Source organism: Talpa europaea (assembly GCF_964194135.1).
Source record: "Talpa europaea genome assembly, chromosome: 10".
NCBI lineage: Eukaryota > Metazoa > Chordata > Mammalia > Eulipotyphla > Talpidae > Talpa > Talpa europaea.
The window spans coordinates 33,487,372-33,507,228 of NC_140077.1; positions in this window are offsets into that span (position 1 = coordinate 33,487,372).

A 19,857-nucleotide genomic window follows, 5' to 3' on the forward strand; every position below is an offset into this window, starting at 1 on the left:
CTCAATGTCTGGTGAGAGTTCTCTTTCTTTTTGGAGATGGCCATCTTTACCTAAACATGGCTGAGAGAGAGCCCCATTAGTCTCTTCCTCTTTTTATAAGGACACTGATTGATTTTCCTATGACCTCATGACCTCTATATCTTAGTACCTCCAAAAGGATCCACTTTTTTTTTTTTTCATTTACCAAGGAATATTTTTATTTTATTTTATTTTTTTTGCAGACTTAGTTTTTTTTTTTTAATAATAAATTTTATTATTATATTCCCCCATACAACTGCACATGCCCCATTCTGACCCCAATCCCTCCCCTCCCGGCCCCCACCCCCCTAAAAGTGTCTCTGGTTCATAGTTTTTTGTTGATTTTGATTTTCACTTTCTTACAGTTATTCATTTTCCTGATCCCTTATTTAAGTTTTCTAGATTCCTGCTATGAGTGAGACCATCCGGTATTTTTCTTTTGCTTTTTGGCTTATTTCGCTGAGCATGATCCCTTCCAGCACCATCCATGTTGCTGCAAATTGCATGTGTTTATCTTTTTTGAATGCTGAGTAATATTCCATGGTATATATGTACCACATCTTCTTAATCCAGTCATCTATTTTTGGGCATTTGGGCTGTTTCCAAAGCCTAGCTATTGTAAATAGTGCTGCTATAAACATAGGGGTGCAGGTGTTCTTTGGAATTGATGTTTCTGTGTCCTTTGGGTAAATACCTAGGAGTGGAATTGCTGGATCATATGGAAGCTCTATGTTTAGTAGGTCCAGAAATCTCCACACAGCTCTCCATAGTGGTTGGACCAGTTTGCATTCTCACCAACAGTGCAGGAGAGTTCCTTTTTCTCCACAACCTCGCCAACATTTGTTGTTGCTAGTTTTTTTAATATGTGCCATTCTCACTGGTGTAAGATGGTATCTCATTGTAGTTTTGATTTGCATTTCCCTGATTACAAGTGATGTTGAACATTTTTTCATATGTCTGTTGGCCATTTGCATTTCCTCTTCAGAGAAGTTTCTTTTTAGCTCTTCTGCCCATTTTTTGACTGGGTTATTTTCTTTGTTGTTGTTGAGTCTCATCAGCTCTTTGCAGATTTTTGTGATCAGTCCTTTATCATTAGTGTTGGGTGCAAAAATGTTCTCCCAGTTGGTGGGGTTTCTCTTTGTTTTTGTTATTGTCTCTTTTGCTGTGCAGAAGCTCTTTAATTTGATGTAGTCCCAGCTGTTTATCTTTGCCTTCACTATCACTGCTTTGGGTGATGTGTCTGTAAAGATGTCTTTGATGTGCAAATCACGTAGTGTTTCACCTATATTTCCTTCTATGTATTTTATGGTTTCAGGTCTTATGTCTAATTCTTTAATCCATTTTGAGTTGATTTTTGTGTATGGTGTGAGGTAGTGGTCAAGCTTCATTCTTTTGCATGCAGCAACCCAGTTTTCCCAGCACCATTTATTGAACAAACTTTCTTTGCTCCACTGCATAGTCTTTGCTCCTTTGTCAAAGATTAGTTGACCATAAATCTGTGGGTTTATTTCTGGATTTTCTATTCGATTCCATTGGTCTGTATGTCTGTTCTTGTTTCAGTACCATGCAGTTTTGATGATTATGGCTTTGTAGTATAGTTTGAAGTCTGGGAGTGTGATGCCTCCATTCCCTTCTTTTTTTTTTTCAGTAGAGCTTTGGCTATTCGGGGTTTTTGGTGATTCCATATGAATTTTATCAATAATTGTTCTATTTCTTTGAAGAATGACATTGAAATTTTGATTGGAATAGCATTGAATCGGTATATTGCTTTTGGTAGGATGGCCATTTTAATAATGTTTATTCTTCCAATCCATGAGCAGGGGATGTCTTTCCATTTCATTGTGTCTTCTTCTATTTCTTTTACCAGTGTTTTATAATTTTCTTTGTCTAGGTCCTTTACCTCTTTTGTTAGATTGATTCCCAAATATTTGATTTTTTTTGTTTCGATAATAAAAGGGATGGTTTTTTTTATTTCTTCTTCTTCAGATTTATTGTTTGTGTATAGGAAGGCTACTGACTTTTGCGTGTTGATTTTGTATCCTGCCACTTTACTGAATTGATTGATAAGTTGAATTAGTTTTTCTGTGGAGTTTTTGGGGTTCTCTATGTATATTATCATATCATCTGCAAATAGTGATAGTTTGACTTCAAAAGGATCTACTTTTAAATACCATCCCACTTGGGATTAGAGCATCAATATGAATTTTGGGGCACACAAACATTCACTCTGTAACAATACATCTGTATTGCCCATAGCTTCCTTTGAGCTTTAATGGCAGAGCTGTTATTTGCAAAGCCTAAAATCCTGGCATATTCACTACCTGGCATTACTCAGAAAAGTTTGCTTAGGCCTGAGCTTCTGGAGCATAGGAATTTGGTGATAGTAGGTTCCATTTCTTTGATATCCTGGTTGGGAGCCACGTAAAAAATATGTGGGGCTACTTGAAAGTAGATTTCTGTAAATGTAGAGTTCCTTTAAGCTCAGCTGATTCATAATGCTAACTAAGTGAATCAGAAGAGAAATTTGTAGTGTGCGGCATGCATTTTGAAGACTTGTTGGCTGTAAGGGAAGATCACAGAAACTTAAATAGACTGACTCTAGGATTTGATTATTTAATATATATAATTATTGCTCACAGGTAGTTCTGCAGATACAGATAATTAGTTTAGATGCTTCTACTTAGAAGCTTCCACACGAGTGTATGAGATTGTACCAAGTATCTATTGCTATGTAATACTCACTAAAAATTTGGCAGCTTAAAACTAGTCATTTATTTAGTTATCCTAATTTTGTGGGTCAGGAATTTGGGCAGAACTTTTAAGACAATTGTTTTGCCCCATATGGTATTCAAAGAAGTGACTGAGTGGTTGCTATTTGGTGGGTAGACACACATGGCTGGCACCTTAGTGGGAATGACTGGTAGACTGACTGGGCTTAGCTGGGACCTGCATGTGATGTCTTCAAGCATGGAGGTCTCAGAGAAGTCCTTATATGGTTGTTCAGGACAACAACCAAGAGTATTATAAAAGAACAGAAAGTGGAAGTTACCAGTTTCTTATGACCTGAAATTCTTCCTTTCATATTCTATTAACCAAAGTCACACATCCACTTTCTCTCAATAAGAGGAATGTGAAAGAATTTGTGGTTATCTTTAACTTGCCACAGAAGTTGACTAGAATAAGTGTATAATGGACATACATACAAATTATGACTAGTCTGCTATGGAAGCCCAGAGAAGGTAGTGACTAACTCCTTAGATTAGTAGTCAATTCAAGAGGAGGCAAGAATTTGTCAGACATTTAAGAGGGCAAAGTATGAAGCCATAGTGTTGTAAAGAGTCTGCCATGTTTGGGAAATATGAAATTAGGTGTGTTAGAGTAGAGGGGGCATAGAAGAAAGGGATGAAATAAGGGTGAATATAATGTTGATGTAATGGTGGTGTGGTAAAGGTGATGGTATTATAAATAGAGTTGCTTAATCACTGTACATTTGATATACCTCATATCTTTACATTGAATTTTGTATTAAGGAGTTTTCCATGGGAACAATGTGAGCTGAGATTAAGCCAACCATGTGGATGATCAACTTATCCAGGATGACAACACATTTGGGCTAGAAAGGGTACAGGTAACTGTACTCCAAATGTCTCCATAAATACGACAGAATAATTAGGTTACAACATCAGGAGTGATTGGAACTGGGGAGGGGTTTCTAGATGGAGGGGTATTTTGATTGAAATAGAGCAGTAATGGTCTAAGTATGCAAAGTAGCATGAAGAAATCAATAATTTTTTCTATCCTGATTTCAGTCTCTATTATAATCCTTCCACCATCCTGCAGGCAAAACACAAAATATGCCTTGAAATGAGGAGAGAGCTGCCAGAATAGCATCCTTCCCTGGGAATAGGGCTATAGAGAAAACTATTGGACAGGAATAGCCAAATGAGGGCAGTTTGGGAATCACTCAGGAAAATGAAGGAGAGTGAAGGAGGGATTGCTAAAATTATATGTAGAACTCCAATGGGCTCTGGAGATAGGATTAGGATTGGGCAAGCAAGTGAGGTTCTGACTTGCAGGGGGTTAGGGTGGTGTGAGAAAGACTGGAAACAAATGTCAGAGGACCGTAGATCATGATTATTTATGGCCCTAAGGATGATGAATGAAAGATAGAGGAAAGAGAAGTGTGGATACTTACTTGGTCCCTGACTGCCTCTCCCAGGCAGTTATATCCCTGGTCAGGAGAGGAGTGGAAGGGGACAATGACAGATGGCTCTCTGGGAGCTTAGCAAATGCCCTAGGTAGAGAATGGGGCAGACAAATCTTTCTCAGAATCAGATGGGAGAGCAAGTATAAATGAATTTCTTCCCTTTTTCTCAAAGTCATCTCAGCTTATCATGAGGACAATGCTACAAAAAGGACATCTTAGAAAACCTAAAACAACATTTTTAGAAGATAAAATAAATCCAATTTGTTGAGATGCTTTGCTTGGAGATAAATCACATTATTGTATTTTATCAGCAGATGGGTAGGCAGTTTAACAGTCTCTAACTGGCAGCAAAATGGAAAGGGTTCCTAGTATCTAGGAAGAATCCATTATTTTATGCAGGTTTCTGGACTGTGTAAATCAGATCTGTACAGAGAAACACAAAGCAATTATGTAAATTGAGACAACTTGATGGGGCATGTCTGCAGAGGGCAAGTGGGAGGGGAAGTTGGTTGAACAGAGAGATGGGGGACTCTCCTCCTCAGGTAGACAGCATCCTGGAAGCAAGGGTTAATGTGCAAAGGAATACAACGCCATGAGGGTCAGCTTGGTGCCTCTTCTGGAAGCATCCATTTAGCATGGCATTGTGCCCAACACAGTGATCAAGAGTGCAAGCTCTGTTGCTACACTGCCTGCTTCTTTCGCCAGATCTTGCACTTATGGCCCTCGGGATCTTGGCTCCCTGATGTGTTAAATAGGGCCAATAATTTTACTCACCTCACTGGATTGCTGTAAAGATGAAGTAAGATAATGTTTGAGAAGCACTTAGAACACTTTCCCATAACAGAGTCTGAATGTAAGTTACTAGTATGTTAACTGTATTTAATGTGTTTTATATTCTGTAAAGACACAGATTTACAGGAGCCTATAAAATCAGGTTCCACCCGACTTTAATGAGACAGAATTTAGGAATGGATTTAGTATTACCAATTCACAATCATGCAGAAACTAACATACAAGTGGGGGGAGAAATACTGAATTCCTAAATGGAGAATCAGCTCATTGAAATAGTTCTGGGACTGCTTGGGTCTTCATTTTCATAGATAGGAAGACTTGGTTCTAGGACAGCAAAATCACTTGTGTGTAGGTGTGTAGAATCCCAACTAAGAGTCATATAACTGAGTTACAGCTTTAGCACTGCCTCAGCTGAGTTGGGTGTCCTTGGCCTAATTACAGGCACTGTGGACAGTGAGAGCAGAGACTGATGGGAGAACCACTTTTGGTACTGCCAGTGTCCTTTGCAGTTTCTAATATCATCCTTCCTAAGATTTCTATAATTATGTTTATGCCTTTGTCTTCGCCACTAAACCTTACCTCTTCAAATGTGAATAATGCTATTAACTTACATTCAGCATTTATTCTGTCCAAGTTAATTGTTTGATTCTAGTATATTTTAGATTTCACAGTGTCTGGCACATGGTAGGTACCTAATAAATGTTTAGTTGATCACTAGATAACAGGAATATCTAGTGATATTTGTCTAGTGAGCTTTGTTTGAATAAGACACTTAGGAACTTTGGGCAGATTTCCTGGTCAATAAACTTGCCATTTCATATGGTGGCATTTTCTAGACCCTCAACAGATTTAATTCCACTGAACTCTTCCATTCACCAGCTTAGGGGTGCAAAGTATATAATGATGTACAACTATTTTAAGATCTATTTCTCTGACTCCACATTTATATTTAGAACTGTCTACTCAGCATCACTGTTAGATATGCAGTAGGTATCTCAAGATTTATGTTCATTTGTGGCCCCCTGATGGCTGCCTCTTGCCAAACCTTCTCCCAGGCATCTTCATCTCATAGAATGGCATTGCCATCCATTTATGTGCTCATATGGAATCTCATGTAAAGGCGTCATCATGGGACCTTGTAATTGTCTCTAACCTGACATGCAATCCATCAGCAAATCTCTAAGTTCTTTCCAAGTAGTTTATGTGCTTTTACCCCTTTATATGACTCCTTTTTTGGTGTGATATGGATCTAACCACCCCCAGCTCCTCCAAGGAAAATGATGAGTGGAACATTGTGACTGCTTGTTCAACTGAAAGCCTGGGAGAAAGAAAATGCAGGATGCAGTGTGTGTGTGTACATGTGTGTATTTTTGTTTTTTTTTTTTTGGAGTTCAGGGTGCTAAGGGACAAGGAATTTTGAGAGAATAAAAGTTCTCAAACATGGGGGAAGAGAGACAATCTCACATGGGAGCAGATAGTTCTTGGGAAAGGGGTGAGCAGCTGGGTAAGAAAAAGCAATCCTTGGGGTGAGCTCAGCCAGGGAAGTGTACATATGATGTGGTCTGAATGGGCATGAAAGTGTCTCTGTTGGAATGACTCTGTCTTTTCACCAGGCTCCTTGCATTAAATGAGCAACTAACACTATACTTTTTCTGGATATAGGCTCTAGCATCCACTTTTTGATGGACATTAGAGGTAGAATGATAGGTTTGTAATAAAAACATTGAACATCAGAAAGGAATGGAGTCTAGGGCTTGACCTTTTGTCTCCTAGGAGTCTCCTGGACATACTTACCTGCTTTCTTTCCAGCATCTTGAATTTGGGATGTGACGTGAAGTGGCAATGTTGAATCCAAACCTTGTACGTTATGTGCAACTCCTGTCTCTGTTCTATGAGGATTAAACACAGTGCTGCCCAGGGAGAGGACTGATGAATATTTATAAAGATGCTAAAAGAGCAGCGTAGATTACTGGCTGTTTTAATACCCACCAGTGATCTGCCCTGAGATCTTAGGGAAGCATAATATAGTCTCTTTATTTGCAGTGTCATGCTGTGAGCTGGTCAGTACTGGATTTCTAGTTTTGCATTATGCTGTTGTACACATAGATTCTCTAAATCCTTCCAATAAGAGATAATGTGTCAGTCCTGATCCTCTTACACTGGAAGTAAAATACAAAGAAAAGCTAAATGGGATTCTCTGACTAGAAACCTCGGTTTAATGTGGGTAAAACTCTGGACAAACATGAACTTCCAGTTTTCAGAGTATATTTAATTGAGAGTGGTGGTTTATTTTGTTCCCTGAGCTAAATTGGCATCTGCACAAATAAAAAATGTGAAAAAAGCTGTAGCTGCAGGCTTAAGAGAGAGCCAGTAAGAAGGAAAGAGAAATTGTGTTTATATAACCACAGGGTTGAGCTATTCTTCCTTTTTATGATCATTCTCCCATTTCTCAGTCTTTCTTGGCTGGAGAGCCAGGCCAGAGATATTTGTGGAGCCATCTGTATGGAGCCAGGAGGCCAGAAACACACCCTCTTCTGCCCTTCTTTCTTGGTATTATTGCAGGCTTCAAATCAATCTACAAAATTTGTCTAGAGTCTTAATGAAGGAAATTGTTCACTCTTCCTCCTTTGGATGATCATCATATCTGCTCCCTCTTCCATTGGCCTCTTGTCAGAACCTGGGAACTAAATGTGTGATACCATTTTAATTTGTGCTTTTAGAACTTGGATCCCATGCCATACCGTCTAAATGAATGATTTTAATATATGAGAATAATGTTAGGCATTTGGTGGAAATAGTTGCCAGAATTTTGCATGGAATTCTGTAACTCTGTATGACCAAGGACAATAGTTTTCTAGCAAATAGAATTGCTGGAATGCTAGAATCACAGAGCTGGTAGTGATTTGGAGGTCATCTCATCTGACTCTAGAAGAAAATACATTAATTGTAGAAATAACTTCCCCCTTTGAAAACTGGTATCACTTCTTAGCTTTTACGCTCATAAACAATATCCACAGTAAAGCAAATCTTCCTAATTTGTTCTCTTTTCCAGAAGATTGCAGTATCATGTTAAATACATGTATTGATAGTAAGGGAAATCTGCCTTCTCTGCGGGATACATACACACACACATGCCAGGGAATCTATTGGCTCCACTACGACCCTGTCATATTTTTTCTGTAGCCTCAGCCTCAAAGGCCAATGTGGATTCCAAGAGATAACACTGAGGCATCACTACCTACCTTGGAAAGAGGTAGCCATGTGCTTTGATAGCCATGTGCTCTGGCCCTTCCTCCTGACAGAGCCTCTGACAGCCATTCTCAGCAGGACTTGGGGTTGCTTAGATGCTGCACACTTTTGTTCTGTAACAGGCAAGAGCCACTAGCAAACTGCTTGCCCGGATGTGAATCAAACATCCTCAGAACCTCGACCAGCTCCATCTGTGAACTAATTACCCCTGCATTTCTGACACACGGTGGCCAACCTCAGAGGAAGCCAAGCTGAGTGAAGCAGAGGGAGCCTGCAGGTCATGGAGAGTTGATCCAGCCCTCTTCTCATTCCTTTCCCTGTCCTGTCTCTTTTCTCTTTCACGGGTGCATTTGAAAAGACAGTGCAGTGAGAGAATATGGAGCCAGACATCTTTAAAGTAGGCCCTTTGTGATCACCATCTGCCTTCACATTGCAGGGAGGACATCAGATGGACAGGGCCGCACGCTCTCAGAACAGGGTCCCAGGAGGCTGCAGGCAAAGGAGAAAAGAGGCTCTCCAGTGTGTTGGCAAGGGCAGATGAATGGCTGTTGAATTTGTTGAGATGAGGGGCTGATCCTAGCAGCTGTTTAGAACCTCAGAGGACTGTTCAGAATGTGCCAGAACCTCCAATCAAGCTGTTCTTCTGCCACTGCTACTGACTTTTTAAAAGCTGCCTGCCTACTTGCCTTATATTTCAATGGCACTTTAACAATTATGAAGACCTTCCTATACATTACTGAGTTTCGTTCCTGTGGTAATCCATGAGAGGTATGTATTAATGTTACTCACTATTTCACAGGCCACAAAAAGAAAATCTCAGAAATGATCTGTGCCTTTTCCAAAAGTAAACTCAGTAAGAACCTCAAAGTCCTATTCTCTATTTGATGCCACCCTCTTGTGCTCATAGCCCACTGCCCTCTGTGACCTTTCTATAGCATAAAGCATACATCAGAATCACCTGCAAGGCTTGTTAAACTACAATAGCTACCTACAGACATTGAGCTCAGGAACAGAATGAACAGCCGTGGACTGTGGAAAGCAGACTGGAGTATTAGGAGGTGAAGGGGCACCCGGTTCATGTTGGGTGGTGAGGGTGAAGGTTGGATGTGGTTATTTGGTTTGAATAATTCCATGGTCTGGCAGAAAATGGAAACTCAGGGATAAGCAGGAACTTCACCTAGTCCCTTTGATAAGGAGAGTTGTTTGGTTAGGGGACCTTGTCCACTGCAGCAGAGGGAAAGGGGAAGGTCATTTGAGGTCTTCCCAGTTTGACTGTATACCAAAACAGCACTTAATACTGAATGTGACTGATGGCATGTGCTTGAGTAATGCTCTACCTTACCAACCTGTCTGTATTGATAGGTCAAAAAAATGATCTCTGACCAGCTCATGGCCAGCAATTCCAGGATATTCTGAACACAGAATGCTAGTTCTTGCGATTTTTGCCTGAGCTCTACTTTAGAAAATAGTTTTTCAGTTTCTTTCAAACTGAAAGCAGAGATTACTGACGCTGGGAGGGGGAAATATGAGGGGTGTGTTTATTATTAACTCTCAACCTTCACCAGGAATTATGTTGTGTTCCTTAGACTGTACCACTAGGAAACGCTAGATCTCCTTTGATCAGTTTACCCTGAATAGTTGGACTTTTTCACTTCCATGGAGAAGAATTATACAAGATCTATTAAGCAAAAAAGGGGGGATTTATTTTAAGCCTCTAGATTGGTCTCAGTAAGCACAGCGCAGGAATGTCACTGGCTCTGTGGAATGAATGGGAATAAGAAGCTGAATTTTCACAGCCTTCCCAGCCCTCACCACCTTCCTCTCTCCTCAGCACAGCCTCCTTTCTTTGTAGACAAGACCCCCCCCCCCATTTCTCTCTTTCCAGACTATGTGGTATCAACCATGGTTTTGGTTTGCCTGAAAAGCACTACCTGAAGTTTCCTATTCTCTTTTCAGTATATTGAATCAAACTAAACTCTTTTAACCTCAAATGGAAATTTCATGGAGAAACAAATCTAATTTTTTTATTTTTTTGGGTCGACCGTGGTCCAACCCTCTGAAACTAGAGAGTCTGAATCATCTTAGATAAAATGAAGCCAAGCTCCTCACTGTGTACTTGTGAATCTGGTGGGAGGAGGAAGAGCTGTTCTTACAGGAGGGGCTGAGTTGACAACCCCACTTTCTTCCTACAGAATGGCTTTTACAGGCCAGAGCTTCCAGGTTGGGGTCAGCCATGCCACATACTAAATGGCTTTTTGTGTGGTAGTATCACTTCTGCTGAGGAGTTCATTGAGTAGGTTGCTCTAATATCCCCAAAACGTCAGGTCCACTTGGGTTTGAATTTTTTTCTTGTAACTATCTGGAATTAGGCAAGTTACTTAACCTCTATTAACTTCAACTTCTCATTAATAAAAGGTGGATAATACAAAGAATTGTGGTAAGAATTAAATAACTGAGTTTGCACATAGAATAGGAGTCACTCAATGAACAGTAACTATTATTATCACTATTAATTTAATAGTAATCATTATTATTTCATGCAGCATGCTCTCAACCAGCATTGACAAAGGCTATTCAAATAAATTGATGCTTTCCTTTGAGTGGATGTTGACAACAAGATTGCAAGCCAATAGGTGTTCTGACAGTCATGACCCTTGCCTTTGAAAAACACAAAATGTGTAATTATGTTTAAATTCTAACAAGGATTGAGAAGCATAATCTTTAATTTTTCCAGTTTCTGTGGTGACATCCAGTATCCCCCACCTAGAATTCCTTGATGTGAAGACCGCATAATGATGCTTCAGACTGTGAGCTAGATGTGAACCTGTGGGCAAACTGAAGCCTGTCACTGTTGTTCAAATAAATACAACTGGGACAGAAATACAAATTTGAGTTAGTATGAACCTTTTGTTTTTCAAATGCAATCTAAGGAGGATATAGGGTGAGAACAAAGAAAAAATTAAGTTGGTATTGAGTTAGTATGAACCTTTTGTTTTTCAATGCAATTTAAGGAGGATATAGGGTGAGAACAAAGAAAAAATTAAGTTGGTATTTGAGATTCAACACAGTATGGAGAAAGAACAAGAGGGATAAAGAGGATTATTTTATAATTTTCTAAGATATGTGTTCAGTGTCCACATTTCTTTAACCATAAAAAGGTCCCCTTTCAGAAGAATCCCCACAGGATATATAACCTTCCTTATTTCAGGGCTTGAAAAACCTATTACATGTACATCTTTAACCTGCCTGCTGGGAATCTGTCCATTTACACTTAGTGGTAGCTTTCCTTAATCAGAAATTTTTAATATCATATTTCTTAATTTCTTTCTAAAGTACCTGGCTATTGTCCTCTATCTCAAAGATAAAGATCTTATACTTCTTCTAGGAAAAGCTGTTTCAAGCTCTCAACCTCCCCTATTTTTTTTTAAATAGGCAGAATATAAATGAATAAATACAATGATGGAATTGAAAGTTAAAGGCTCAACTGGACAGATGTAACTGGGGTGTTGATTCTCCTCTGTCTCTGTCTCTCTATACATACCTACAAACATATATTTTTATTTATATATAATTCTCAAATTACAAATTACAAGATAAAATTGAATGCTGTAACTAAACGATTTTTCTCTCTATTCTTACTTTGCAAAGAGACACAAAGACGGGACAGGTCAAGTGTTTATCCCTTTCAGGAGCATCCATCACACCTTGAGTGAGAGTGGAGGCCAGAACACAGTACAGTGATGTCGCTGTGGGAGGAACCAGGAGGAGGGGTTTGGAACCATCTATCTTGCTTACTCCTTCCAGATGCATCCCTTTGCTCCCTTTTTATCTAGCCACACCAGACCCTTTGCTGTTTCCCAAACACTTTCATATCTTCCTTCACAGCCTCTTGTCCTTGCTTTTGCTCTTTCCTTTCCTGATGTCCCTTCTCTACTCTCTGCACCAGATCATTGCACTGAGAAGGGTTTTCACATTTTCAATGTGGTGATGTGGAGAACATTTTATTTTCTTGGAATGATACCTCTGTTTCTTCAGCCCTGGTTTATATTGGGTGAACATTTTGATTAGCAGCCCATTCTATGGGGGTGGGGGCCAGATTCTCCAAGGCCTACTTGGAAACCACCTGAAGTGCTTTCTTTAAAATTGTTTTAATGAAGTACGATTGTTTTACTTCTTTGCTAATATTTTGACAACATAGGATTCCTCCCCTTACGTGTGGTCATCACAGCTCTCTCACTTCTGCCATAGTCTCCCACACACCCCTACTTCTCATTCATCTCCCTCTCCTTCTCTTCCCCCACTTTTCTCTCGGATGCTTCAGCCCTATGGTCAGTTTCAAAGTTTGTCTTTGTATTACCCTTTGTTTAGTTCCTCTACATTCTGCATACAAATGATACCATCTGGTATTTACATTTCTCCTTCTGGCTTATTTCACTGAGCATACTCCCTTCCAGCTCCAACCATGTTGCCACAAATGGCATGAATTTATCTTTTTTTTGATTACTAAGTAGTATTCCATCATGTATAGTCCAGATCTTCTTGATCCACTCATCTGTTTTGGGTACTGAGGTTGTTTCCATATCTTGGCTATTATAAATAGTGTTGCAGTAAACATAGAAGGGCAGGTTCCCTTTTGAGTTAGTGATTTTGTGTTTGAAGTGCTTTCCTAAGAGGCTCTTTGCAAACATTTGCATTCTTATTTTTGCTAAATTGGATGTTCAGGCTGAGGTTGGAAACTGATGACTCAAGACACTGATGAGATTAGAGGGGATGTGTGGCAAGAGGTGAGGAGTGAGGCAGCTGGAAACTGGAGAAAAACCTGAGCAAGAAAAGAAGTATTTCACAGGGATTCTAGAAATTGTATTTTCTCTTTAGTGCATGATTTAACATTTTCTTAGTTGCCCCAGGCAGTCACCCAAGATAGCCTTTTTTCTGTGTTGAAAGCACTTTATTCATCAGCAAGCTGTGTAGTAAATCCCTGGTCTGAGGTGTTTACTCATTTGTCTGACTTACCCACTAGCCTAAAAGTTACTTGAAGGCAGGGTCTAGGCCCTTTTGCTCCTGTGATACTCTGTGTTAACTAGTGTTCAGCCTAGAATATGTGTCCTGCAAATGATGAAAATGAGTTATCAGGTCCAGTTCTAAATACGGCAAACATCTTTGGGTATGTTTGCTATTGGTATTAACATAATTCTAATGTGAAGCATTAAAGGGGACAGTAGTAGGCAGCTTTCAGGTTTTCCTGGCTGAGCCATCTAATGCAAGAATCTATTGGCTAAGACTTTTCATAGTTTGACATTTTGCTTACGGGCCTAATAAGAATGTTTACCTCTCTCTGTAGCAGCTGGGAAGCTATATTTTCCTTGGCTGCTGACCTTCTTACCCCATTTGGGAACTTGGCATCCAATTAGGCCTGAGGATGTGCGGACCTAGAAGTGGGGTTATAACCAGGTCAGCCTCTCTCTTGAAATAGTCATGAAAAGAACTAAGCAAAATAACCATGAAGGACATTTCAGGACACAGTAAGAATAAATTAGGGAAAGAAATGAGTCTAGCTCTAAGTAGAAGACGAGAAGGGAAAAAGTGGGTTTGTTCAAAGTAGAATAGTACTTGTCACTTGATGAAAGGATGGAAAGTTTAAGTGTGTGTGTGTGTGTGTGTGTGTGTGTGATCACTTGCTTAGACTGTCAGGTTTTGTCCTCAGTAAAATGCATATACTGCTTCCTTTTCTCAGGTGAGATTTCTGAGGATGCTACAGTTGGGTTGGGCTCATAACATGTAGCTTCTTGCATGCCTGATTTAAAGTTTCCTAAACTCCATAATTTCTCCATCACTGCAGTGCATGGACTTATCCTGGTGAAAGTGTAGTACAATCACTGGAACCAGGGCTTTGGTGCCAGATGGAGAACTTTAGTCATAGTGAACATTTTCTTTCAAGTAAAAAACCAAGATTCTTATCAATTAACTTTAATCATATTACCAATTTATGTCAAACATGTTCTTTATGGTGTTTAGCATCAGGATAAATATTCAAATAATCTATGTTGCAGGTTCTCATCTCAATTCTGTGAACTTGTATAAGGTACTTAGTGTCTGAGCACTTGTATAAGGTACTTAGCCCCTGCTTCTCCACCTATAAAATGGGGGAAATGTCTCTTATTTATAGTTGCCTGCTAGTTTTGTCTTTTTTCCCGATCCCTTATTTTCATTCTGACTTATTTCACTGAGCATAATCCCATCCAGCTCCATCCATGTTGCTGCAAGGCATGAGTTTATCTTTTTTGATTGCTGAATAGTACTCCAATGTGTATATGTACCACATCTTCTTGATCTGTCATCTGTTTTTGGGCATTTATGTTGTTTCCATATCTAAGCTATTGCAAATAGTGCTGCAATAAAAACAGGGCTGCGGATTTCCTTTAGCATTAATGTTTTTGTGCACTTTGGGTAGATTCTTAGGAGTGGAATTGCTGGGTCATATGGTAGCTCCATTTTTAGTAATTTAAGGAAACTCCACACAGCTTTCCTTTGTGGCTGGACCATTCTGCATTCCCACCAGCAGTGTAAAGGGGAGGGGGAGGGAGAGAGATTAAAACGGGCAGGGAGAGCATAAGAGATTATGGTGATGGTCTACAAGTGACTTAGTGGCAGAAATTTTGTAGGACTACATCTGAGAGGAGAAATCAAACTGTACAAAAATTAATAATAATGTAATATATATATATAAATAAAAACATATATTTAAAAAGTGGGGGAAATGGCACCCTTCCTAGTGTTATTGTGGGATGAACTGAAGTAAGGTGTGCAGCATAGAAAGTCATCAGGAGAATGGTGATGGTGGTGAGGGTGGGTGGTAGCAACTGTGTCCATGACTGTTTACTGTGCACTGTTTTTACTTTGTCTTCTTCCCATAGGAACAGGGTGACACTCCAGGGTGACAAGGTACCAACATAGACTACACTTCAGGTTCCCTTGCAGCTAGACATGAGCATGCGGGTATTTCTGACCACAGAATGAGCTGAAGTTTGTGGGTAAAAAATTTAGAAAGAGTCCTTGTAGAAGGGACAAATTGTCTGTTCTTCGCTGCTTCCTTCTTTCTGTTGTCTGACATTCAGAACTGATGGTCTGTGCTCCAGCAGCCGCATAAAACCTATAGTGACCTTGAAAGTGGAAGCCATGATCTGAGAATGACAGACAGAAGGGTAGAGAGGCCTGGGCCCCGATGCATATTGGAAGGTTTATTTTTTTTACTACAACTTTCAGGTGAGAGAATTATCTATTTAAGTCACAGTCTTTTCCTCTTTGAGTTTCACTGCAGCCAAACTTAAGTCTAATTGACAGTGATGTTGAAGATCACTGTTTGGTTTTTAATTTATATTAATTTGGGAATTTTCCAGGACTGATTTTTGGTTGTCTGATTTCCAGCAGGCCAATAAGAAGAAGCAAGGTCCTGAAGGAGGAATGGGTGAACGCTGGGATAAAGACAGAATGTGGCTCTAAAGGGAAGTTCAGGAGGAAATATCACTAGCTCTGTTCTTACCAGCTGTGCCACCTTGGGCAAGTTAGATAACAGTCTGACTTCAGGCTTTTATCTAAAGGCTGCAGTGGGAATGAAGTGAGATCAATATTACATGATTTGGCTTAGTGCAACTACCCAGATAATGTTTGCTTGTTTCTTTAAACTGATTTACTTAAATAGGCATGGAGTGGTCCTGTCGCTTGGGCATAAAAAAATTGGTGGAAATATTTTTTCTTGCCTAGGTTTGCATGGTGTGACAAGTAAAAGAGTCACTGTTTCTTTACTGGTATTGCTTGTCCACCTCACACTTGGGATCGCCTCTGTTCCTGTTTGTGTCTGATGACAGGTCTGATCCCTGTCTGAACTCACCAGGCTCTGGGGGAAGTGGGATGAGAGAACGTGGATACCACCCTTCTGCTTTCATTGCAATGCACCCTGGCCTGTCTCAGCCCATAGCAGAACTGATGGCCTTTCTTTTCTCCTGGGGATGTTATGCTAAACACAATTACATGTAGCATTTGACAACAAAGCTGGTAATTTATGTGCTGCTGGAATGGAGAAGAGAAGGGCAATCGAGATGAATATCAATATGCCCTGAGAAGGTGCCACATTTCTCCATCCATTTCAGGAATCAGAGACTGGTTATAGAAGGGAGGATTGTTAACTCACTGATCACTTGGAGGATTAATTTGGAACCAATCCATCTCCATTTAGAATGATGTATGGGGGAGAAGCACTATCACCCAGGATGGTTTGTTGTTGGGATGGTGGGGTGTTGGCAGGAGGAGACATAAGTCAATATTGGATTGTCAACTTGTAAATGTTTAATGAAATCATGAACCTGTGAGACCTTGAGAATGTTGAATAGTCCTCTCTGAATCTTGGCTTTGTCATCTATAAGTGCAGGATAAGAATATTATCTCATTAGGTTGTTCTGGACTATTAAATTTGATAAATTGTGTAGAGAACCTGGGACAGTTGCTGGCCTGGAGCAAAGTAGATGGTCAAAATTCATTCCCCTTCTCTATTATTGAAGGCCCTCACTATCAGCTTTTGGGAACATTTCTCTTTGCAAAGTTTTGCAGTGACAGAGGGGTAGACTCACATGAAGATGGGCTACCGCATTGTTTAGCTTCACAAGGAAGTTTATCTTGAGGAACAGGGATGTGTGTGTGTGTGTGTGTGTATGTGCATATGTAAATTCAAACACCTTACAATCTCTATATTTCACTGACAGTCATTAGAAAATACCATCACCATACTTTTATCCCTTTAATTGTTGCCTCCTATTTTCCTCCAGAGAGCAATACTTTGGGACCAGTCATTTCTCCTCAGAACTGAGAGGAATCTGTGTGACCTTCATGGCAACCTGGAAAATAACCCAGATTCATCTAAGTCTCAGCTCTTCTCTTAGAAGGATGAGAAACAAGGGCTCAGACAGCTTTTCTTTCCCCAAAGGAAAGAAACAATATTGTTAAACCACAGTTAGATCTGGGCTGCTGTTCTTGCTGACAGCCCGTTGAATGGCCCTCATCAGTGGATAGTGCATATACGCCAACCCAGAAAAGAATTCCTCTCTTTGAGACAGTCCTCAACAAGAGTCTATTCTCTTCTCAATTCTTCTCTCACTGGCTTCCCAGAGCTCTTCACTGCTTCGTGCACAGGCTTCTTTCTCATTCAAATCTCCTTTGACTCTTCACTTGGCTTTTTCCCTAATGTCTCCCTGCAGATTGAGGTCTAGGTATAGATCTAGGTCCAGGAATTTTCAGTTCTACCTAGGTGAAACACAATTCTCCTCCAACTTCCAAGAGAAGTGAGAAATTTGAATTTATCTGGCTCTGCTGAAGGCCTAGAATACCCTTATTTCACTGGCGATTAAAAATCTCTCCTCAAAATCCTCTGGGTTATCCTAGAGGAGATAGAGAATAAGAAGCAGCAGCAATTGTTGGACTTGCATTATTTTATGATAAATCAGCCACTTAGGATATATTCCATTAACCTAGGGAAAGTCAATGTTCATTTGTGTTTCTTTTCGTGGCTGCTTTGCCACAGTTATCACATAGCAGGTGCTTAGTCTCTGTGGCAAACAGAGAATTGAAAATCTCTGTTCTCAAATCCAATGGCTCAAAACCATGCTTTATCATTGGAACTGGAGCCTCCCCAAGCTCTTGTTCCATGGTTCCTGGGCTAAAACCAAGGCACTTGGACCCAGTGGCTTTGTTCATTGCCCAGAATCACTGAAACTCGTTCTGGCTCATCTGGTGTGACACTTACAGTCCTGTCGGTATCAGTTATGTTCTTTATAGTCCATGAAGACACATGTTTGCATGTCCTACTGATTTCAGTGGGTTAGGCATCCTTTTGTAAACACAACAAGGAAACTCTCCCTTGTTCATCTCATAGCTGCTCTTTTTCCTGCAGAGGTTATATTTTTCACCTCCCACACTTCCCAGCTGCTCCTCATCTAATTTCTCAGTATGATTGCTTCAAACTGCCCTGTTGAATTCTCTCCACAATGCCATAGAACCTAAGAAATCTCATGGTTATTGGTCTTCAATGCCTCACCTTCCCATCCTCATTATCCCCACTTTATCAAATGTCTGATTTGCTTTCTGGAAGTTACTCATGTTTGGCTGAGCTCATCTCTCCTAAAGGTAGAAAAATCTTTTGAAAATTTTCTAAAGAGAGTTATATGATTGCAACATGCATCTCTTATGGTTATGTTGTATTTTTTTCCAGTCAGTTGTGACATAATCAACCAAATCATCAATCAATCAATTGGATAACAGACTTTCCCTGAGCTTCCTATGAGATATCAACCATGTAGGAAGGACACTAAGAAATACAGAACAAGAAGAGTCAAGACTCCAGGTTTAAAGCACTTAAAATCCAGTTGAAGAGAAAAGATGAACATTCATGTTCCTACAGAAAACACCACAAGGCAGTTTTTAATTGATTGTTGGATTCTATGTAGGCGTGGGGTGGTGTGGGGTGGCAGGAACACCTGCCAAAGAGAGGAAGTGTGGTGATGTGAAGCCAGCATGAGTTTTAGGATTGGAGGAACCAAGTTTGAGTTCCAGTTCCCCTTCTTATTGGTTGTGGGCTTTGAATTCCTTAATCACTAGCAGCCAACATTTGTTGAGAACTTTTTGTATGTATCACCCAACAGCAAAGTGCAATGGCATTGCAGGGGAAAGACAGGTGTGATGCCCACGCTGAGTTACAGTCTCAACAGAGACAAGGAGACAAAACAGCAGATGACAACATCCTGCTTATGTTGGCCCCAGCATGGATGAAGGGGAGTCTATGACTGTGAACATATGCCCCACCAGATTGATAGAGAGAATGGATTTTATCATTATTTAGTGTGCAATTTGAATTAAAGACTAGCCCTTGTTTGGAGCTCCTCCTGTATTTCAGGAGCAAGCAAAAGATGACTGCGTGTGAGTGCCACCACCAAAGCAGCTTCTTAAAATCCATCATCTGGACAATTATCTCTACACCCAGGTGTGATTATGCCCTTTTTTAGGTAGAGGAGGAAGTTGACATTGAAAGGAGGGAAGTACATTTCTCAATTTTAAAAGCTAGTAAGTTGGTGAAGCTCAGATTCCAACTCACACTGTTCAGATACCATCTCTAATTTTGCATAATCTTGCAGTCTTCACATCATTTCCCCATTTATAGCTTTGGTATCTGAGACCCAGCTAGATTCAGTAATATAAGGTGATCCTACCTGGCACTGGCATCCATTCAGATTTGCATTAGTCTATCTAAAACTTGAGGTTGTTGCGATACATGCTTAAGAAGTTGTGGGAAAAGTTTTGGAAGTAAAAGAAATGGTTGCTGTGTATAAAAGACTGGACCCAGCAGTTTAAGCTGAGGGGAATTCCCCTTATACAAATAGCCCTATGATAATCTAAACTAGTGATTTTTAAAATGTTTTGTACACATGGGTCAACTGGAGATCTTTAAAACGTTACAGATTTTGATCTAGTATGTCTGGAGTGGGGTCTGAAATTCTACATTTCTTTCTTTTTTTTTTTAAGATTTATTTATTTATTTATACAAGCAC